Source organism: Eupeodes corollae, chromosome 2 (genome assembly GCF_945859685.1).
Source record: "Eupeodes corollae chromosome 2, idEupCoro1.1, whole genome shotgun sequence".
NCBI lineage: Eukaryota > Metazoa > Arthropoda > Insecta > Diptera > Syrphidae > Eupeodes > Eupeodes corollae.
In genome coordinates, this window is record NC_079148.1 from 53,143,246 (window position 1) to 53,166,372 (window position 23,127).

The following is a 23,127-nucleotide window of genomic DNA, read 5'->3' on the forward strand; positions in this document are numbered from 1 at the left end:
TTTATATGAAATATTGTTTTCAACATTCTAAAAATGTTGAGAAAAATCGAATTGATTTTTTTTTTACAAAAAAAACTTTAAGATATTGGCTTTAATTTACTTTTATCTTTCAAAAAATATTATTATCAACATTCAGTAAAATTTTGAAACAAATCAAATTGATAGTTTTTTACAAAAAATTAAAAACCGAAAAAAAATTAACAAACGTTGGTAAAGAATGATTTTCGACTCAAATATCTTTTCACAAATTTGAGATAATAGCTACTAACTAATTTTTTCTTATAAGAAATATTGTTTTCAACATTCGATAAAATTTTGAAAAAATCGAATTGACTGTTTTTTCATAAAAATATAACACTCTAAAAAACCAATACTAAAACTTGGTAAAAATGTACTTTCGATTCATATATCTTTTTAAAATTTCAAAATATTGGCTACAAAATGTACTTATTTCACAGAAAATATTGTTTCATTCATTAATTTTTATATAAAAATCCAACAGTCCGTTTTTTTTCATAAAAAATAAAAGTTATCAGTGTGGGTCGCATCCCAGCCCTTTTTTTTGTAAGGAATCGGAAAACTTTTCAAATAATGTGTTTTTTAACTTTTATCAAAGGGGTATAAATATTTTGTTCATCTTAAACATTTCAAAAAGCACAGTATTAAAAAATAGTCCTAAAAAATTCCTATAAATTACAAATTCATTTTAATCCCAGTGTAACGAAAAGTTCCAATTTTTCAAAAGTACAATGTTTCTTACAGCTTTGTCAACGTTCATCACAAGTTTTTGAAATAAGAACTTGAAGATAGTTGGTGAAATGAAAAACTGAAACAAAATTTTGGTTTCAACAAAAACGTACGTGCTTCAAAACTGCTTATCGCATTTCTTTACATAAAATTAATCAATTCGAATTTTTTTTCAAAAACGTTTAATCAAGATCAGTTTTGAATAAATCTTAATGATGCGAAAGAAAAAATTCAGGAACAACTGCGAAGACATCAATAAAAGGAAGTATTTAAAATTAACACCCAAACAAATCAATCACTCTTCCTGTCAGTAATTTTAAAATTAACATCGTCAACCCTTCATTTGAATTTTAAAGAATTTCTCTTACCCAATATGTCTTTATTTTTTTTTCTAAAGAAAATTCCAAGTTCGTGTTTTCTGTAAAGTTGCCATTTTATTCAACTCCAAAATGAAGGATGCATCGTGACTTTATTTAATTTAATTTTAAAGACACATTTTAAAAGAAACTAAAATCAGTTTTATTTTTTGTTTGTTGTTATAAAATGAGGGGGAGTGGATATATAGATGTCAAGTGTTTATCTTTAAGTTTTTCCCAAAAGAATTATTTTTTTTTCTATCACCTAACACCGGCCGCTCGACGACGACAAACGATGATGGCGGTGGCGGTAGCGGTGAAAAATATAAAATTCTGTAAGGGAAAAATATCACAGCATTGAAAACGCAGTTCTTGTCTCCTCGGTGAGATTTATCACAAAGTCAATGTGGCATGTCGTCCCCTCTAATTAGTAATTTGGTATTGGATAATGAATGACTTTCGATTTCCTTTATGCGAGAATGATATACATATATAATAATATTTTTCGTTTGTTGACAAATACCGACGAAAGTCATTATTTTTTATTGTAATGATTTTAAATATTATTACAATCATCTTCACAACACAGACATAAATAAATAAATGTGTTTTTTTTACTTGAAGTGGAAAAACTTTGATTTTTATTTTATTGGTTCTTTTTTTTCTTTTTCAATTTATTGCTTTTTTTTTTAATTTATGTTTTATGAAAAAAATAAATTGATTCTTTATGTTCAGTTTTCAGTTCATAATGTTTAAATTTGAATTTGATTGAGAATATTTGTTTTTACATTAAAAAAATGCAGTCAACACTTAAAAATAAATACAATTCTTTTATCAAAAATCTTCCAACATATTTTTTTCAAATCTAATTCACGTACTGAAATTAATCGAACCGTTTCAGTTAATAGTCGTTTTATAAACTGGTCAAAATATTTAATTACCTTAAAGCTTTATCATATTTTTAAGTGAAAATAATATATATATATTTTTTTTCAAAGTAATTAACAATAAAATAATTTATATTAATAAGTTCATTAATCCAACACCTTATCATTTTTATGTAGACTTGTGGACTGGACTTCTGAACTGTATTATACTGTACACAGTGTACACAAGTTAATTAGGTACGAATAATAAATTGTCTTAGTTGGATATTCTATAGACTTCTATGGAAATACATTTTTATTTCATTTAATTTTATTTTGTTTTCTTTTGCATAAAAAAAATAATCCCAATGGCCTTTTAATCTTTGACCTAAGAAAGCACATCTATAAAAAAATATGTTTTATTTTTTAAATTGCTCATAGACAAAACGTTATAAATAAAAACACTTGGGTCCATTTAAAATTTAGATCTTCCAAATAATTTGTCACGCTACCAAAAATATATTTCATAATTCTAAATTCAAGTCACTTTTCAAAAGCCATTCAAGAAAATAAAACAACTTAAAAAAAATCAAAAAAGTACAAAAACGAATTATAAAGTTGAGTGTCCTTAAAAAAAATCCTTATATTTTATCTCCATCTATAATTTTCTATTCATTGTAACTCACAAAACAATTAGGTTTTAAAAAGAAAACAAAGAAACTGGGTCTTATCCCAAGGGACTTTTGTATTTATTTATATATATATTTTTTTATAAGACCATAAAGAAAACTGCAAAAATAACTGAAGAAGAATTAAAAAAAATATAATCTTCGACACGCAGCTTAGTCTAAAAAAAAAAATTGAAAAAAATAAATTCACACTTACTGATGCATAATAAAATTATAATTGTACTCTAGGGAAGTTGAAGTCCTTTTAATTTGTTGACGATTCCATTTCTTCCTTGAAAATTAAACAACTCCCGCACATCTTGATGCGCTCGACCTGCCCGCTTTGAACGTTTTACTCGCCACTTTATTGTCTCCCTTTTCCCCCAACAACAACAACAAAAAAAGCCATAAAGACACAAACCAACAGAAAAACACACCCAAAAAGAGAAAAACACTTTAAACGAATGATTAAGTGGATGTTACAAACAAAAGAAAAGATGGGAAAACACAGAAAATTGTATATAGAATAACCTCATATAAAATACATAAATATTGTATTTTTTTTATTCTTTATTTTAAAAGTACAATTTTATTATATACCCCACCAATCATAACATCTTCAAGTTTCCTTAGAAGACAAAAATAAAAAAAAAATAAGAAGGGAAATTACTTCCGGACGTGTAAGTTTGACGGCATGGATAGCGCGGCGGCGGAGCGATTGTTATGGGGTCAATTTTATATTCCAGATATATTATAATATCTATTATTTATGTTCCTGTTTTAGTCCTGCTGTTTTGCATTAGCAATTTATATTAAGCACTTATCATGGTAGATTTTGTTGTTTTGGATTGACAAACGAATAAAAAACAGGACTTTGTCTTATATACTTACAAAAACCAATATAGCTTTTCTTTTGAATTTTCCATAAATAAATCGGACTTGTCATTCGTTTTTTTACAGTTAAGTAGAAGTAATAAAATGACATTTTGAATTCTATTTAAATATTTTGATTTAGGTAAATGAAAAACATACAATTTATTTGTCTTCATTCCAATTTTTAAGCATGATCGATTTCTGTTACAAATAAGTCCTTGAAATATTTAAAAATGAAAGGATTATTTTTGAAATAACATTTTGATACACAATTTCATATAAATAAATAAAAACTTTTAACAAGAACTATGATCGTGTTAAAAGACGTTATTTAATATTATGAGAAAGTTTAGTTTCTGGGTGAGCACTTGTACTTTCAAATCATCTCAGTAAGAATAAGCATCGTTTCGGATTCTACTTCTTTTGAGTTTGCGGTAAAAATGTCAACTTTAACTTTAATTTAAAAGCTAAAAAAATAAAATTTTACTTTTATTATATTAACTGTTTTAGTTTGACAAAATCTTGATTAAAGGTTATGTTAAGTGTTAAAAAGAAGACTCTTTTATGGAATTCCTCAATGCTATAGAGCATCCTTAATAAATGGTTCTGAACTGCGTTACTATTCACCTGTTTAGATGTGTTTCTTGACCGAATTCCAATAAATACGGCTGTTATATTTTAGGCGTGTTGTTACAGTCCATTTTTACAAACTGAGCTTACCTTTAGTTAAACAGACACAATATTATTTTGCCTACAACTGTACCTAAAGCATGTAGGTAAATAAAAATGACCGTGAAGTTTCTTTTAATTTATACCTATTTTATTAAATTTGTTCATATTAACATAATTTTACAAATTCATATTTTTGCTTAATAGTTTCAGTTTTAATCAATTACATTATTGAAATAAACGGAATATAGTCCACAATTTTAGTAAATATGTATCATGACGTACAATAAAGAACAAGAATTTTAAACCCTCGAAGTTTGAGATCAAATAAAGACTTTATAATAATAAAATTCGAAGTCAGTTCTTGTCTTTTTTGGGTTGTAATTCTAGATCTAAAAAAGAGGTTTCAATGAAAATTTTCATTTCGGGCATAAGTCACTTTTGAAAAAAAGATCTTTTGTTAAATTCATTCTCAAAAAAGCAGTTATTAGTAGTCTTAATTCTCCGCTTTAGCTTGAAATAGTGGAACGGTTGTTTTAGCCGATGACATAAGACAATAGTGTGAAGCCTTTACCATTAACGAAAACCCCTTTCTGTCGATTATTATAAATAAGTATTTTATAATCAAAATTTGACCTATTTTGTTTAAAAACAATCTTTGGTGTAAATGCTTTTAAAGTTTAGTTAGCACAAGGACTCAAGGCTGTTAATTAACACAAATGTTACATTGTTGCAGTTTGGGTTCGTGAAACGTATCAAAATGATTCCTGACAACTGATAATCAGTGTTAAGGCTCATTTCTACCTCGGAGGCTATGTTTATAACCATAATTTTCATATTTATAAATGGGAGAATTCAAAAATGATTTTTGAAAAGCTTTTTCAACTTTATAATCAATTAAAGAACTCTATATTTAATTTGTGGATTTATGTAATTTGATCGTGGGAAATTTTATGAAAAACATACACATTATATTGTCTACTTTTTGATATCATTTTCCGGTGTATTTCCTCTTTCTTTGGAACTCAATAAACATTATGACATTAATTTTTGCTAAGTACTTGTTTCAATTTAATCTTTAGTTCCATTTAAAAAAATAGTGAAGCTATGTTGAAAAAATACCAGTTATTATATACAATTATCCAATGCTTTTATGCATATGTGTGAATGTCGCTAAATTATTGTATGTAATATGAGCACATAAAAACTCAAATAAGTGATATAAATCATATTTATTCCTAAAGCTAAAATAAAAGATAAAACAAAAGAAAATGTAAAAATAAAAAACCAAAACAATAAATTAATCATTGATTTGGCTAATACTCAACTTTCCATTTTCATAACAAAAAAAAAAACAATACAATTCCACTGCTTTTTTTTTTTGTTCAATGACTTTTATTTTCTTTCTTTCAGTTTTGTTTTTTGTATTTTATATTCGAATGCACTTTTTTAAAAATTTTCGGCCAGTCGCCAATAAATGGCAATGGCATTATTCCAAAATCGAGGACAATGGGTGGGCATTTTGGATAAAACCGATTGGACTAAATATTCCTACATATAAATATAATATATTTGAAAATGGGAAAAACAAGAAAAAACATCCTAGACTTTGCTTTGGAAGAGCTTAAAATCAGGTCAATGGTTGCTTATATTGTTACTACACTCTACCAAAAACTGATGTACTCTACATAATGCATAAAAATAGTCTATACCTATAGCCACATATCCCCAGATACAGTCGAAAATGATTATATGTTGATGACGAAAATGACAACGACAAGGACAACGAGAAGCAAAGGATGTTATAGTACAAAGTTCTGTATACCATTTCATATATACTTGAATATGTATGTACATAAATCTATATAGAAGACAGGAAACTGATGCAATGTACATTATAGACTTCACCCACATAATGTTGTGTCCTTTCTTGTTCGTCCGTCCATTTTAAGCAATAATGGATGAAATAAAGTTAAAAAAAAAGAAAAACTAAAATTTTCAGAACATAACGACCACTGCCAAAAACCAGGTCCTTCTCATTCTGTCTTTCTTATATAACAATATGATATCAGTTATGCAATATCTTCTCTTATAACATTAAGTACTGTATGTGCATAACTATAGTCACTGTATATGTCGGTATGTATTTTTTCTGTGTATTTCCTTAGTTTGTTTATCTTTATCTATATTTGTCCCACTGAACATATAGTTTATAGTTGTTTTGTGCTCGTTTTCATTGCAATGGTCCTTATGTGACATAAAATGGTCGCAATAACAAGTGGATAAATTTTAAGAGAATACATATGTACGAGAAAAAAAAATAATGAGAAAAATAAAAATTACTGATATTTTTGTACTTAAATGAACATAAAAATAAAATCAATTTTTATTAATGACTCTACTCGACATTGGTTTTATTTGTTTTTTTTTTTTTATATTTTGTCTTTTATCTAAATGAAGGTTTTTGAGAATCTGAACTTTATATCTGACCTCAAAGATCTTTTCGTTTTTTATGTTTTTGGGAAGAATAACTACTCTAAAAAAATGTCTAGAGAAATCAAAAATTGAAATGAATAATAATTCTTTAATGAATTTAAACGTAAATCGAAAGTTCTTCTAATTTCTTTATATACTTTGTTTTAAAATAAGTAGAGTAAACTTAAAAGTATTAACTATTCTTATAAACTCAACTTCAGTGTACGTCAGTACTTCAAACTTTTTTTTTAATTTCATTTTTTCCGTACATAAACAATATCTTGAAAATCATTATGGTTTTTCCAAGTAAAATCGATGATTCAGGATAGCGCCATATCTAGTAGTCAAATGTTGAAAAATTTCAAAAATTCAATCACTTATCATAAATCCTTTAGACGCACACTGTTGCGTGTACTTTTTTTTTAAATTGTATATTCAGGATATTTAAATAAAAAGTTTAATGTTGATATTAAAGAAAACAATATTTTTTTTAAGAGAAATCATTGGACTATATCCATTTCTTGAAATTTGTCCATGCTTAATTTGATGATGTACAAATGTCCTCGATAACGTCTATATTTAAGGTCTTGAATCGATTACGAATCATTGGCAGATAGAAATAATGTATCTAATTCGTGATTATATAGAAAGAACCTTAAGTTGTCCAATTGTAGTTTTATTGCAAAATTTCCATTGATCCGTTAGTAGTGTGGCATAAATGACATTTTTCTGTGAATTTTCATATTTTTAGTGCATGCATCGTACTATGTTAAGTAACGGAGTAATTTTTACTTGTTATCAGAAGATCACATCTTTCAGAGTGAAAATAGCACAAATATCGAACTATCAAAAATGAAACCTGTTACTGAAAAACCATTTATTTTAAAAATGGAAGTGGAAATCGGAACTTTTAGGGTGAAAGCAATATATCGGGTGCTCCAAATTTAACACTCTCTTAAAATATTCTATGCAATTCAAAAACTGTATGTATGTAGCAATATCAGATCTGTCAATCAAAAATGTATCCGAAATGTCTTACAATCATGTGAAATTATTTCTTGAAAAGTTGTAATCATATATTGGTAGATATATCAAACAATTATTGACGGTTTAATTATTGCTTATGCTTTATAAAATGATCAGTGTGGTCATCAAATCGAATCAGTTAAAGAAATTGTAAGACTTTAAAACAAAATCTGCCAGCTTAGGGAAGTGTATTCGCTTATTATCAACTCATTAGCTGCATTTTTTGTTGTACACATATTCACAGCAATTTACGTTTGCTGAAGATTTATTAAATTACATTTTTTAGATGGTAAATTTACATAAAACACGTTTATTGAATTCAGTTTTTAGTATTTCGAATAGTACATATGTATACTTTATGGCTTATGAGACAGTTTTTTTAAGCACACATAATTTTTGTCCACTCGAAGTAATTTTTTTTGAAGAATTTACCTCGCAACATGTATCTTTATATACCTGACTGTAAAATGACGCTCAACTTCAGTAATTACAGTACTACAACAAGTAAAGTTGTGTTGCCAGTTGTTTTAACGATTCAATATGTTTAAATGCCTTCGTTTGTAAACTTCTCCAATATGAGCACGTTTGTTTCCTTGAATTGTTGCAATTGCATTAACAGTTCAGACATTTTTTTTAAGATTGATTTCTTAATGTTATTTGAATTAAGAAGCTTTCTTAAAATAATTTGGATCTAACTACTTTTAGCGAATCTAAATTAAGCTGATGTATATTATTACTATTATTATAAATGTGAAAGTAACTCTGTCTGTCTGTCTTTTACTCAAACATACCTGAGACCAATTTGTATGAAATTTGGTATGGAGATATTTTGATACCCGATAAAGGACATTGGCTTCTTTTTACCCCGGAAAAATAACGCATTCCCATTGGAAATGCAGGTGGGCCGATCGCTTTTACGCCCAAACTACTGAACAGATTTAAATGAAATTTGATAAAGAGATAGTTTGAGACTAAAAGGAAAGGACGTAAGTTACTTTTGACTTGTTGCAGTTGCAGGTGTAAATTTGTAAAAAAACTGATTTTCCCATGGACAATTATATGTAGCGTGCTCACGAGTCTCAAAACCAAAAAATGTTTGCATTCTGGCCAAGGAAGGAAAAACAGAAAACGTCGTATATAAAACTGTATTGCAGTTAGCTGCTTTCTTCTTAAAATGTTTTAACCTAACCAAATCTAACCTATGACAATCACAGTAAGTATGGCCTCATCCCATCTCGGCACAATTGAAACATACGTACAAAAATGGTATAGCTCAGGTTTTTTAATTCTACTATTAAAAACCTAAAAATGTAATGCGGACGAAGTCCCGGGTAAAAGCTAGTTTATTTATAAATATAAAAGTACTATAAGCGTAATTTCATAAACAAAGCAAATAAAATGCAACATCATTTCTTATTCCTCAGTTATTATTTTTGATTTGTTCTGTTTACTTACCTCTGCAAAAATGGCATAAAATTAATAATATGTACATATGTTAAAAAGTGTATAAAATTAAACAAACAAAAAAATACTACTACTCCTTCCAAAGTTCGTGAAAACAACGAAAGTTACCAATTATATTTTTCTTTATGTGCTTCGTATTGCAATTATATTTTCCCAGAATCGATTTCTCTATTGAACAATACATAGCAATAAAGCAGAACAAGATAAGAAGAGAAAAGTGTGGGAACATGGAGAAGGAGATGTATGAAATTGAAGAGAAGACCCTTTGCACCTCTTATTTCAGTCTATTTTCGAACAGCAAACTTTATTTCCATTAAATGAACTCCAATCAAAAGACCATATGCCGCCACTACCGACCGTCACCGCTACCGTCATTACCGCCATTGCCATAGCCATAGCCATCGCCATCACCATCCATATCTACACAGAGGCAGCCACAATCGAACCCAACCGAACCACAGTGACTCCCTATGGACGATTGAGTAATAATAAGAGTGCAGCACACTAAAGTCAAAAGTATTTCCTTTCCACTTCATCAATTCTAATTGAGAGGAATTGCATTTTATTATTATTTTTGTTCTCCTTTTGTATACTTCTTCCGTTTGAAGATGCCTCTTCTCTTCATGTTTTTGTATTTTCCTTCGTTTTGTGTTTTTTCCCATTTTTTTACTTTTACTTTTATTTTTTTATGTTTTTGCATTTCACCGTTCTCCTTAAGAAACAATCTCAAAGATTATTCTTATTTTTATTTGTGTATCTTTATTTTTGTTGTTGTTCTTATTGGCGGTGGTGCTGACTGGTGCCACTGCTACGTTTCTTGTGCCATCGACCATTTTTCGCAGAATCCAAAAGTATATCTAGAAAGATATTGAAGCTAGTGCTGAAGCTGGAGCTGTAGCTGTACACAAGCAACAAACTGGAGCTAGAGGGCTATAGAGCCAGAGGACTTAATTGAACACAGAATAAGAAGAACAACAAGACGAAGAAAGGAAGGAGCTTCACCAAATACACTTTTGTAGAATAAAAGGGGTTTTATAATAAGGAACGATACGATACATTGGTCGAAGAAGTTAGAGGAAACCACATCATAAAGTAAACCAGAGATGCCATATACACACCTTTATAGTCAGTATACACATCAAAATAAAGGTTCTTCAAGAAGTTTTCTGTGGTTAGGATGTGAAAATATTAAGAACAACAACAAAAAACTTTGCGTACACACACACTTAATAGTATGTGAGTAGATATACCTTTAGCTTGTCATTTGAACATTTTTGTTTCAAGGGTTTTAATCCTAACAACATTGCTAATAGCCTTTTCCTTAACTTTGTGTTCAAGTTTTGAAATATCTTTGCCAATCATGCAAAAACTTTATGTAGGTAGATAGCTACAAAGAAATATTGAGGCATGAAACAAGCCTACAAAAAGGTAAAGAAGATACTTATGCTTAGATAGGTAGAGTAAAGTATCTGCCTCTGTATAAAATGAAAACTTTTTCGATGTGATTCAATCAAGTTGAGTTTTGTTTTGCTTTTAATTAAGTTTAATCTTTGACAAAAAAGAACGTGCGGATAAAAAATCAAATGTTTGTCAAATTTAAACAAAAAGTAAAGTTAACTTCTTAGAAAATTCTAACTTTGATTCAATTAAATGGATAAAAGACTCGTAAATTCAATTTAAAATAAAATTTAAATAATGTTCTCAAATTTTTGTAGGAAATAAGTTATTACAGGTGCGCAGATGTTTGTAGCTTATAAAGACAAAAAATTACAATTTTAATGAAAAAAGAAAATAAAAAAATTCATATGGCAACACTATTTTAAAATTAACGCATCGATATAAGATAAACTTTTCTAAGAAACATCAAAAGGAGTCAAAGTAGATTATACAAAAGAAGTTGTTTGTTTTTCTTTATTTTTGTCTTCTCCTAAATTTTATAAAATTGCGGGTGCGTTCACAAAAAGCAAGGGTTGGTATATATTAGCCGGTAATGCATGCGCCAAAATAATAAACTCACAGACAGAAGAAAATTGTGTGCCTTCTTTCAAGTTGATAGCGAGCGATTAGCTTAATTGATTTTAATTGAAGACTTTAATAGGTGTATCCCTGGATGAATATTTGTATACGGATGCAATTGATTGAATGTATTTTACGATATAACAACACATGAATGCATATACACTTGTGGTCATACAATTAAGTCATTTTTATAGAATGAAATCAACAAATCCATATATTCAATACAAATTACAACAAAAACAAAATTTATTCAAATTCTAAATATTTATAATAACAATAATAAAAAAAAACGAACAAAAATAAATTCCATTATAACAATAGTCACTTCTTTAACAAAAAATTAATAATTAATAAAATAAGTGTGGCCATATAATTAAGTCACCCGAAAAAAATAAGAAAAATATGAAGAAAAAAAAATTTTTTTATAATTTTTTTTAAGCGCACCGTTAATATTTTGTAGGATAGCCTTTCTGGTTTGATACCGCGGATATTCTCCTTGGCATGGAGTCCACCAAACCTTTGCATTGCTCTACGCTAATATTTTTCCACTCTTCCTGCAAAATACTCCAGAGAGTAGTCTTGCTGGTTGGTTTTTTTGCAGCAACTTTTTTTTTGAGAATGCCCCACAAATTCTCTATGGGGTTTAAGTCCGGTGACTGCGCTGGCCACCCCAAAACATTCACTCTACGCTCTTCAAGGAAAGATTTCACAACTCTTGACGTGTGTTTGGGGTCATTATCATGCTGGAAGATCCATCCTTGGGGTAATTCGTTCTGGTAGTCGCCGAGAAGATTTGTGTCCAGTATATCCCGGTAGTCAACACCTGTCATTTTGCCGTTTATTTGACACAGCGGACCGACACCATGGCTTGTGAAACACCCCCAAACCATTATAGAATCGCCACCATGCTTTATGGTCTTTTTGGTGTATTTTGGGTTTAGCTCAGCATTTCTGGGACGTCTTACATACGGCTTGCCATCATTTCCATAAATGTTGACCTTCACCTCATCACTCCATACCACTTTACTCCAGAAGTCTTGATCTTTTCCGACGTGGTCCCTTACAAACTTCAATCGGCTTTTTAAATTTTTTTTGCTGACATTTGGCTTCTCGCGCGCTATTCTGCCATGCAAATTATTTTCAGCCAAACGCCTTCTGATGGTTCTGGCAGACACGCTGACATCGTGGCTTTCCTCCAAAACAGCCCTTATTTGAGTGGATGTCATAAAGGGATCTTTCTTGGAAATTTTTGTGATGACCCTGTCGTCCTGGGCAGTGGTTTTTCGCTTTTTAATTCGAGGACGGTTGTCGAATGAACCGAATTTTTTAAAGTGGTTAATAGCATTGACCACTTTACCTCGAGATAAAGTGGTTGTATTAACCACTTCGGAAATTTTTCCCAAATTTCGGTATGCTTCCCATATTATTCGCCGTTCCTCTGGAGTGGAAGATTTATTTTTACCCATATCTAAAATTGACTATCCAAATTGAAAATTTTAAATCAAAAATAAATTAAAACATAATTTAATAATATAAAAAACAATTTCCACCAAAAAAAAGACATTAAACTTACCTCTTTGACTCAGTAACATAAACTGACTTAATTATTTGGCCACTGCACAAATCACATATTTGTATTAAAATTTACCGTTATGTGAAAAAGGAAAAAAAAATGTTTGTTTACAAAGTACTATCGTTGTTGTCATCGAATGACAACAAATAATCCGTTATTAAAAAAACAATAACAACATTAGTTGATGCAAATGGAAGACAAACAAATGTTTTAAATCTTCTAAAAATGCAATGACTTAATTGTATGGCCACAAGTGTATATTTTTAGATACCTGCTATTTGCACAAAGAGAATAAATTATTTCATACATACAAAGGTTGAAGAAACACAAATAACCTTTCTTATTGTTTTACATAGGTTAAGTACTTTCCACATGACTTAGTTTATCTGTAGGCTTAATTTTATTTGAATAATTAATAAGCTTTCTTTTGCGAAAATTTAAATTGTATGTATATGTGTTCTTTTTCTGTGATTAATTTATTATAAATTCAGAAAATATTTCACTTAAGTCAAGATTTACATACATAATTTCCTAGATCAATAATAATTGGGTGGGTATTCTTGGAAAATACTTTCACTGAGTGTTACCATTATGAGATTTGACGTAATCATTCTCAAAGGAATTTTATTATTAAATATTTGAGTTTAACATATCAATTTTTTTCTAGGTAATACCTTTGAATAATAAAATTAAAAAAAATAAACCTAATAAATAAAGGTTTTCTTGGAACGAAAAATTGTAAAAGAAAATCCACAAACTTGTAAATTCTGGGAAATGTGAGACTCAATATATGATATACCCTAAGTTATTATTTTAAAACTTGAATCTAAAAATAATAGAAGGAGGTACACATACAAAGGTATGTTCGTATTTTCTTGGCTCTCAAATCAAGTCAATGGCGTTTTTGAAGACAAATGATTAACGCTACTTTTTTGTCTTCTGTGTCAAAATACTTGTAAATCACTGATTTTCTAATTAATTGCTTCCGATTGAATAAAATAAAGACATCCTAACGATTTCCACCATTGAAAGCCATTTAAATCATTTCAAAATAGCAGTTATCAATATGGTTCACTATGGCGTATACTTAACTATTTAATATTATATTTTGTTCTGCGTGCTGCACTTATTAATAGGTCTTACTTCTTTTTTTAAAAGCTAAAATATGGCGGGCTAGTTTCCAAAATTATTCCCAACTTAAATGAGCACCGAAAATATCATATCTGAACCCAAATATTACAAAAATCATGATTTGTCTTATATTTGTTGAAAGAATGTTTAATGTCCTTACAATACATTCTTTATTATAAGCCCGTATATTAGACATTATTAACTATTCGCCTGTACTTGAGAGAGTTAGTGATTCTATGGGACCAGTATTTTTTCGCACTCGTACTGTGGCAAGAGTTCTAGGAGATCTAATCACACATAAATCCGCTGGTCCGGATGGTATCCCCGCTATTGGTCTGAAGAAGTGTTCTTCAATGCTGGAAAAACCACTGCGTAAGCTTCATCATCTGTCCTACTCCTCAGGTCTCGTTCCGAGCGGATGGAAAACGGCATTTGTCCAGCCTATTCCCATAAAAGGCGAATCTTCCTCACCCTCTAACTACCGACCGATTCCACTTACGTCCCTTTTTTCCAAGGTCATGGAAACGCTAATTAATTATCAGCTCAAGAAATATCTTGAAGATCAAAAGCTTCTTAATGACCGGCAAAACGGCTTTCGTAGCAATAGGTCCACTGGTGATCTCATGGTTCATCGCACCGAACAATGCACCAAATCTTTACATCGTTATGGAGAAAGTAAGATTATTGCATTTTATATTTCAAAAGCATTTGATAGGGTTTGGCTTCAGGCTCTTTTATCGAAAATGCGTGCTTTCGGTTTTCATGAGTCCCTGCTTCATTGGATTAGTAATTACCTTTCTGATCGTTCAATACAAGTAGTATTGGATGGATTCAACTCTGAAAACCATAAAATAAATGGTAGTGCGCCCCTCATTTTTATAAATGATCTCCTGTCTGCAACATCTAATCCAATACATTGTTTCGCTGACGATAGTACTCTTAGCTTTTCATATTCGTTTTCAGACTCACATCCCTCTTCTTCGGATGTGCAACTGCAACGACAAAATAAGATAAGCTGGCCGATCTAAACAGCACTGTTCAATGGGGATTAAAAAACCGCGTGCAATTTGATGCTTCGAAAACCCAATGCTGTCTTGTATCGTTAAAGCGAGATATACCCCCATTGCCATTATCCATGGATGGCACTTGCATCAATGAAACTGAACACCTCGATTTTCTCGGTATGTGTGTCACCAACCACCTCTTGTGGAATGATCACATACGCGATATCGCCAAAAATGCGCCAAGGTGTTAGGGTTTCCTTATGCAAGAAATATTGTACCCCTTCTGATCTAGCTGTTATTTCCAAGACTTACATACGTCCAAATCTTGAGTATAACTCCCAACTCTGGGCTGGTGCTCCTGCAACTTACTTAAGCCTCTTGGATAGTATTGAACGTAGAGCATTTAAATTGATAGATGATAATATCATCATAAGTTCATTTACTTCGCTTGAACATCGTCGTAAGGTCTCTTGTCTGACCCTTTTTTACCGTTATTTTAACGGCTTATGCTCTAGTGAAATAGCCAGTTGCATTCCTCCCCTTAAACAGTTCAACCGTAATACTCGCGCTTCTAGGAATGCTCATCAGTATACCCTCGAGTCCATTTTCGGCCGTACTGTCAAATACAGAGATTCGTTCTTTAGCCTTACTACGCGAATGTGGAATGTCTTACCACACTCTGTCTTTCCTAGTCATTTCAATATTCAGGAATTCAAAACCAATGTGCACCGACATCTCCTTTTAAACCCTCCCTCCTCTTTCTAGTGCTCACACTGTGCCTCTGCATAATAAGGGTAGTAATATCCCCTTGAGTGTGTGTTTATTATAAAAAAAAATTAAATGTGAATAGAAGAAACTATAAAAATGGTTGGTTCACTACGGCGTATGGGTATTTGTTGTATGTTATTGTTTGAAAAAAATGTCAAACTACATTTAATAAGGATTTAAAGGTGGATTTATTAAAACTTAGAATAACAAACAAAACGGGTACCAAATTCATTTATTTAGTAAATTTTGCCGGGCATTCTAAGAAAGAAACCTTAGGAGTACATAATTTGCTGGTTTTTGTGTCTGGCTCTAATGGTGTTTTGGAAAAAAATGACTTACATAATGAGTTGGACGGGGCTAACAGTATGTAGTGTAAGCACATTATTATATAGATCTAAGCATGATCAGCGATCAAAATGAAATGAAATGATCAAATGAACTGCTGTTCATAGAGTTTAAGAATACTTTCACAATCTTAGAGAGATGGAAAAGGTTTAAGTGTATGCTGTGTTACAAATGCTACATAAAATGTTCTGCAGGTCTCTTAACTAGAATTTTTATTTTTATTCATTTTTTTGGTGAATAAATGTTTTTTTTTATTTGAGGTTACTTCATTTTTCCATAAATTTGTCTATGAATACTATATTCTATATTTATTCCAACGTTAGTAAGTAGAATAATTAGACAAATATACTAACGAAACTTCAAACATACTTTAATCCACTCTTCATTCTTTTGGTAGCGATGTTTGCTATAATATAAACATGCAATAGTTATGTCTACATATGAACAGAAAAATATGATGCATAAGTAAAACAATATATACAAAAAGTATTTACTCATTTTCATCTTATATGTTTTCTTACCATTTATCTAGCCGTCCATCCATTTACAAAAATAAATAATATATCTACATAACCAACCATCCGATCCTTTGCTTAAACCCTCAAGGTAAAAGCATATCATATATATAAATATTGGTATACGTATTGGATTTGACCACAAACCTTTAATTGCTATACTATACAAAAAACCTTACCTACTACTTACAAAACAACAACAACATCAACTACAGGATGATAAAAATAAAGAAAAACAAAAATTATAATCAAAGAGGAATTCCATGATGGTATAAAGAAGGAAAATAATAATAACAAAATTTGTATGGGTATGCAGCAGCGTGTGTGGGTTGAGCTAGTTTAAGGAATTCTTTCGTGTTTGTTAGTCTTCTCAAAAAGAAAAAAAAAAGAAAAAAGAAAAAAATTGCATGAAATATTCGAAAAAATAAACATGATATCTTTCTTGGATGTACATTATGTCTAGTTTGTGTTATTTTGTTTTTGTTTTTCATATTCAGAGGTTCATCAGTAGAAGAAAAATATGAAATTAAAAAAAAATTGCCTTAAAGCTACTAATTTTATACTTGTATGAAATGCTATTAAGCTGCCAAGAAATTCAAACACCAACAACTATCTACTCGGTCCTACCTGTTTCGAGATCATCTCACTTTAATACACAGATTCAATCCTACATACCCTACACACATCCATAAAACCGTCTTTAATCAATAATTATGTGGGCTGAGGATATCGACACGAAACTGAAATAATTTATTTCGTTGAATTGGGATGTGAAAAGAAATCATATACCAAAAAAAACGATTAATAGAAAAGTGCATTTTATAAGGCGGTGTTTTTCTTTATCTTTTTCTTGAAATCAGTTAATAAAAACAACTTTTTACGAGTATATTTTACAATTATTTAGCACTTAGCACAAAAGTCATAAATTAGAACATGAGTTCCCTTAAATCTAATTCCATTGAACTATAATTTTAAGGCTTTTAAGGAAAAAAAAAACAACAGTTTTCAAAGAACATTGTGTATGAGAGAAATTCAAGTAGTGAGTAAATGTAGTTAGAATCTCTTTTCATCAGTACATTTGTTTTAAAGTAATTGCATTTACAATTGCATTAAACGTTACTTTAAAAAGAAGATATATGTTACAACAAGTATTTTGATGTTTAATGATTTTATACATCAATCAAAATCTGACAAGAACCGGAAGGAAATAATAGAGCTTAAAATTGAATATTCTTTTGAAGAAGATAAGATTTTGGAAACTGAGGAAATAGCCAATAATGATGATTGTATGCAATAATACACATACGTTTATATTTTGTATAAATTATAGAATCTTAGGTATATTTTTTGTTATTATAATTGTTGGCAACATTAAAAAAGTATTATTTCATGTTTCTTTTATAATATTTTAATAATTATCAGAAATAAGGTTTGCAACATTCAAAATGAATTAAATAGTTTTTAATATTAAAATTTTTTTTGGCTCAACTGTTCGCTCCATTTCAGTCAAGCAAGGATAATAGAAATTATGATAATAATAAAACTGCCTGCAGCTTTAAGAAAACTCAAGAAGAAAACTAATATATTATTCCAACCAAATTCAAGAAAAAATTAACAATAAATACGCCTGAAACTTTAAAATAGTAAATCTAAGCGTCATTTTGGGATCAGCATACATATTTCTATTATGTTCGTGTGAATGAATTTATTTTATATTTGTACACTTTCAAGTTGTTTTGATTGATCTACAAGTATATATGCATATAGCATAGTCTATCTTTAGATTTATTTAAAATAAAATGCGGGTTAAGCTTTTGCCTTGAATAAGACAAGAAACTGATACTTTAGTCTAGGGAAAACCTATAGACATAAGTATAACAATAATGTATAGTTATTTAAGATCGAATAACCAAAGAAAATATTTTGTTTTGTGTATGAAGGAAAAGGTGTGGCTTTGAGAATCTACATTATAACCTACATTATAAATTGCAAATGCAATTTAATATGACTGACTTATTATAGATGAACCTTCGAATAATCAGCCTTTTTTTGTATAATGTTTTAAAGAAAAACAAACTATTTTGACCTGATTTTTAGATTTTTATTTCAATGCTTTTAATATCGTTTGTGTTACTTAGTTTCTTTAATTTAAATTTGTACACAGTTTAAAAAATAATAGAAATTTATTTCAAAAAATTCTTCAGCGATAATACTAACAAGTAGAATAGTCATCTCATAAAATTCCATTTTAAGATAATAATTGTTTTAGTTTACTTGCCAAAAGTGTCACAGGCGCATTTGTCTTATAATAATATCCAAAAACTAGTGTCAATTTCAACATCACCGTAAATGGCGGACGATACGTGTTTCAACAAGATCGTGGTGTGCAACCTTCACTCTGTTGAGCTAAGCGTTTTCTGATTTGCTTGTGTTTTATATAGTGGAATATTTCGAAAACTCACAATATAAAAATTTTAAAGCGAAAAGATCATTCTTTGCATTATATTTAGTTTAATGTTCTTATTTTTGAGCTCTTATTAAGTTCTTTCTGAAAAAATATTTAAAGTTTACTGCTGGTCTATAAAATCACAAATGGTTAGACACAAAAAGTCAACAAATTTGATAACTTTAAGTGACACGAAAGAAACAAAATAAATTATTTTAATTCTTTAAAAGTGACACTTATACAATAAATTTTTAGCAAGAGCATGTTATGTTCTGCCTTTTATTTCATCTAAAAACATCCATTTAAGTGTCATATCCATAAACTATAAAATTCGCAATGCTTCACTTCCCCAAATTCCTCACAGCTTTTATATGAGTAGGTACAACTCCAAAAACATTCAGCTTTATATCGTTCCATACCAAAGAAACACACATAAAGTTCTCTTCAATATATTAAGGTCGATTTCAAAACGGTCAATCAGAGACCATAATATTCTATTATTTGCTATATCGCAGTTGAACAGTACTCTATGTCTAAAGATACCAACAACCTACATCTTCACAATATATACATATGTACATACATATGTATCTACATTTTTGTGTACAATTTCAATTTAAAATCCCAAAATCAAAATAAACAATTTGCCCAGAGCTTTCATATTGCGGAAGATATTTAATTGAATTTCTGTGTTGCATTGATTAGGATTCAAAAATAATAATATCAGCCTATATATCAATCTACATAAGCGTTTTGCCCTCATATATCCATATATCCACATATCCATAACCTAACCCCTTGATGCAATCGTACAAAAACAGATAAAACCAACAAACCCAATAACCAATAATAACAACAACAACAAAAAATACCTAAAAGATGAAATCTCAGACTGATGTGTGTATAGTGTAGTACCTCTACCGGAATCTGTAAGCATCCCATATCGCCATGGTCGTCGTCATCGTAGAGAAAAGCAATTTGGGGCTGCACGCAGCAGGGCTCATCACATCAAATCTCCAAATCTATTTCAGCATCAAAATAGGTTGCTTGCTTTTGCTTTCCTTCCTTGCGTGTACTTACATTGAAGTTGCATGATCGCTTCGGTTGTCTGTGAGTAGATATAAGATACATGTAAAAGCATAGATAAAGATACAGATAGAGATAGAGATACCTAGAGGTACCTACATGGGAATCTGTAATCGGAAAATCTAAGAAGTGCATCTCTAGTAGAAATGCCTTAAATCGATTTCGATATTATGATTCCCCAACGATAACATTTGATTTTTATTCGAAAATTATCATCTCCTAGTGCGGGCTGGGATTTTAATTCGAATTCGGAGTGTGTGGTGGCGGCGGCCGGCAGTGGTGCCGGTCGGTCACAGGAGCAGCAACGTTAGGCGATTATTTAAGTCAATACCCTAATATTTGTTTTCTCTTTCTCTGAATGAATATCAGATAAAATATAGATACATAGGCATACATAAGATTCCACTTTGTAAGCTATCGCAGAAATCGAGTTGAAATCGAATTAACATGATTTTAATTAATTCTCCAAAGATACCAAAGCAAAAACACATCAAGATATGCAGACGTTAAGGAAAGTAACACAACAAAATGTACCTACCTGCCTACTTCAAACTACAACAAATAATTTAAGATAAAAATGCATTATTTTGAAAATGATGCTGGAATTTATATGCTCGATCTGTTCACACCTTTTTCCATTCGCATCCTCACATCCAATTCTCTGCAACAAAAGAAATAAAATAAGAAAAGATATAGGTGTGTATAAAAAAGATAAATAAGAGTATCTTTCGACCGTTCTGTCCATCGTCGTTGTTGTGTCGATGTCGTTTTGTGTCGGTTCGAAATAAATTATTTCCACAAGAAAAGAAACTTATATTTTTGTTCGGTTCAAGTTCGTTGAATTTTATTTGTTCAAGAGGTCTTCTCGTGACACTCATACACGATATATGAACTGAAACTGAACTCAACATAGGCCAAACAAATAACTTCATATAAATGGTTTTGTGGGACATTTCCTCAGGGACCAGGATTTATAGAAGAACAGTATCTATATACGCCAACGTCTTTATACAAAAGGCAAATGTTGATTTAGATGTTTTCACCGATTGATGTTAATTGCTCGCTCGCCACTTGATGGCTTCTCTTCTATATGGCTTATTTTGATTTTAATTTTATCTGTCTCAACAAAAAGACGATCTGACTGGCTTTACTCTCTTTGTCTTTATAGTCTATGGATGTTGTGATATAAACATTCCTGAAGAGAATTTTCAAATTTGTATATTATTTTGGGAATACCTATATATTCAAAAACTATCTAGGGACTATTAATTTGGGTTACTTTTATGAGCTAATAAAGATACACAATGCATAAATAAAAGTTTTTTTTTTTTGCTTTTTCATTCTATAAACTTCAATTTATTTATTTTTATATGAAAAATAAAAAAAGATTGTGACTTTGGTAAATGTTAGAGGATCATAGTGCGTTATAGATAGACGAAATCATCATTAGAGATCACTGTCCCCGATTGAATATGCAGTGGTTTTCCAAAGATGAGGTTACCTGTCAAAATTGATTTATTTGATGTTATTCGTAGATTTTATCTTTATTTAGTTGGAACTTCCCAATTAAGTGTTTTATTGACAAAACTAGATATTCTATAGCTACTTATTTGTTTTGAAAACAAATTCTTCAAGAATAGATACCTAATGATTATATTTTGTATTGTTTTTATTTTTAATTTTGTACAAGCACAAATATGAGTGTCACAACAATTTGGGCTTATCAAGCGGAATTACATAAGATATGAAAACTTTTTGATCAACAAATGTAATTATATTGAAGTTAAAGCGAAAAAACGCTTTAATATGCTTACTAGTTTCGACTTTAAAAATATTAGTCATATTAAATATTTTAAGAACGGAAGATAATATTACCTCCAGAATAATTCATACATTTTATATAAAGAAAAATTTAATGTTGACATGTAGTAAAGTTTTAAAAAAACTCAAATCCTACAAAACAGGTTAAACTTAAATTATTACCGATACATCCTACCATACGTTTTAAAGATGTGAGAACACCACCTCCCACAAATGGTACGCTATCTGCAACTCGCCAAGAACTTTATAGCCAACCCATTACCACCTATAATCGGTATGTTGTACTGGTAAAAAGATAAATAGTATAGAAAATTTCGTTCTCCGTGATTCTCATTAAAGCAAGTCACAAAATGAAAAATAATATTAATATAACGCTCTCGTTTTTTTTAAAGAAAAGTGTTAATCGCTGGGTTACTGTTACTATGGCAAACTTGAAAAAATGTATTGGGAAAAAATAAGTTTTTGTTTTAGTTACATGTGAGTTTTAAACTACAAACACACACATGGCTCTATTATGTGATGTAAAACTTCAGAATTATGATATGGCCTATATTTTTTCTAATGTGGTTTGTATTGTATGAAAAGTATACGTTTCAAAGTTTTTAAAATAAAATTGTTTTGCAAAAAAGTAAACGTTTTAAAGGTCAACGGGCTGATGGACAGATAAAATTCGAACTCTTCCTTAAGTTGTTTTTAATTTATTTGCCCATTTGTTGTGATGATTAAAAATTTCACTATGGTATTTCATATTTATTAACATTTAAAAGTTAAAATTTTCTTGTGTTCTCTAAATCGATACCATCAATCTTTTAAGTTATTTTAAAAATCTGGTTAAAGTAATTTTGTATTTTTGTAATTAGGTACGAAGTAAACTGAAATAAAACGAAACATTTTACGATATCAACTTGTATTAATGCGCAAGGATCAAATAATTCTTAGAAAATAAATACATACAGTGTAGGTAGATAAATACTTTAAGTATGTTTGTATGTTAATATATGTCAAAAAAGTATAAGTACTCAAAATCAAAACAAATTGTACTGGAATCAAAGTTCAACAATATTGGTAGGTTAGTGAAATTCAAGAGTTATAATAAAAAGAAAAGACTCAACGATTGACAATGTCAAGCAGATTTTTTATATATTTTATTGAAAGCAATATTCAAAGGCTTAAAGTCAATTGTTGTCGTCGGGCTATGTACACCAAATTCAATGCACCGATGCATGATGCAAAAGAATAAAAATCAATTTGATTCAAAAAAACATATTTTTATTT

The 23,127-nt window shown here is 29.8% G+C and overlaps 1 protein-coding gene across 3 annotated transcripts in view; it reads left to right on the forward strand.

Annotated features, from left to right (window-relative positions):
* The window catches only part of LOC129945619 (teneurin-a), a 609,733-nt gene that overhangs the window by 325,367 nt on the left and 261,239 nt on the right, over positions 1-23,127 (forward strand). The window lies entirely within an intron of this gene.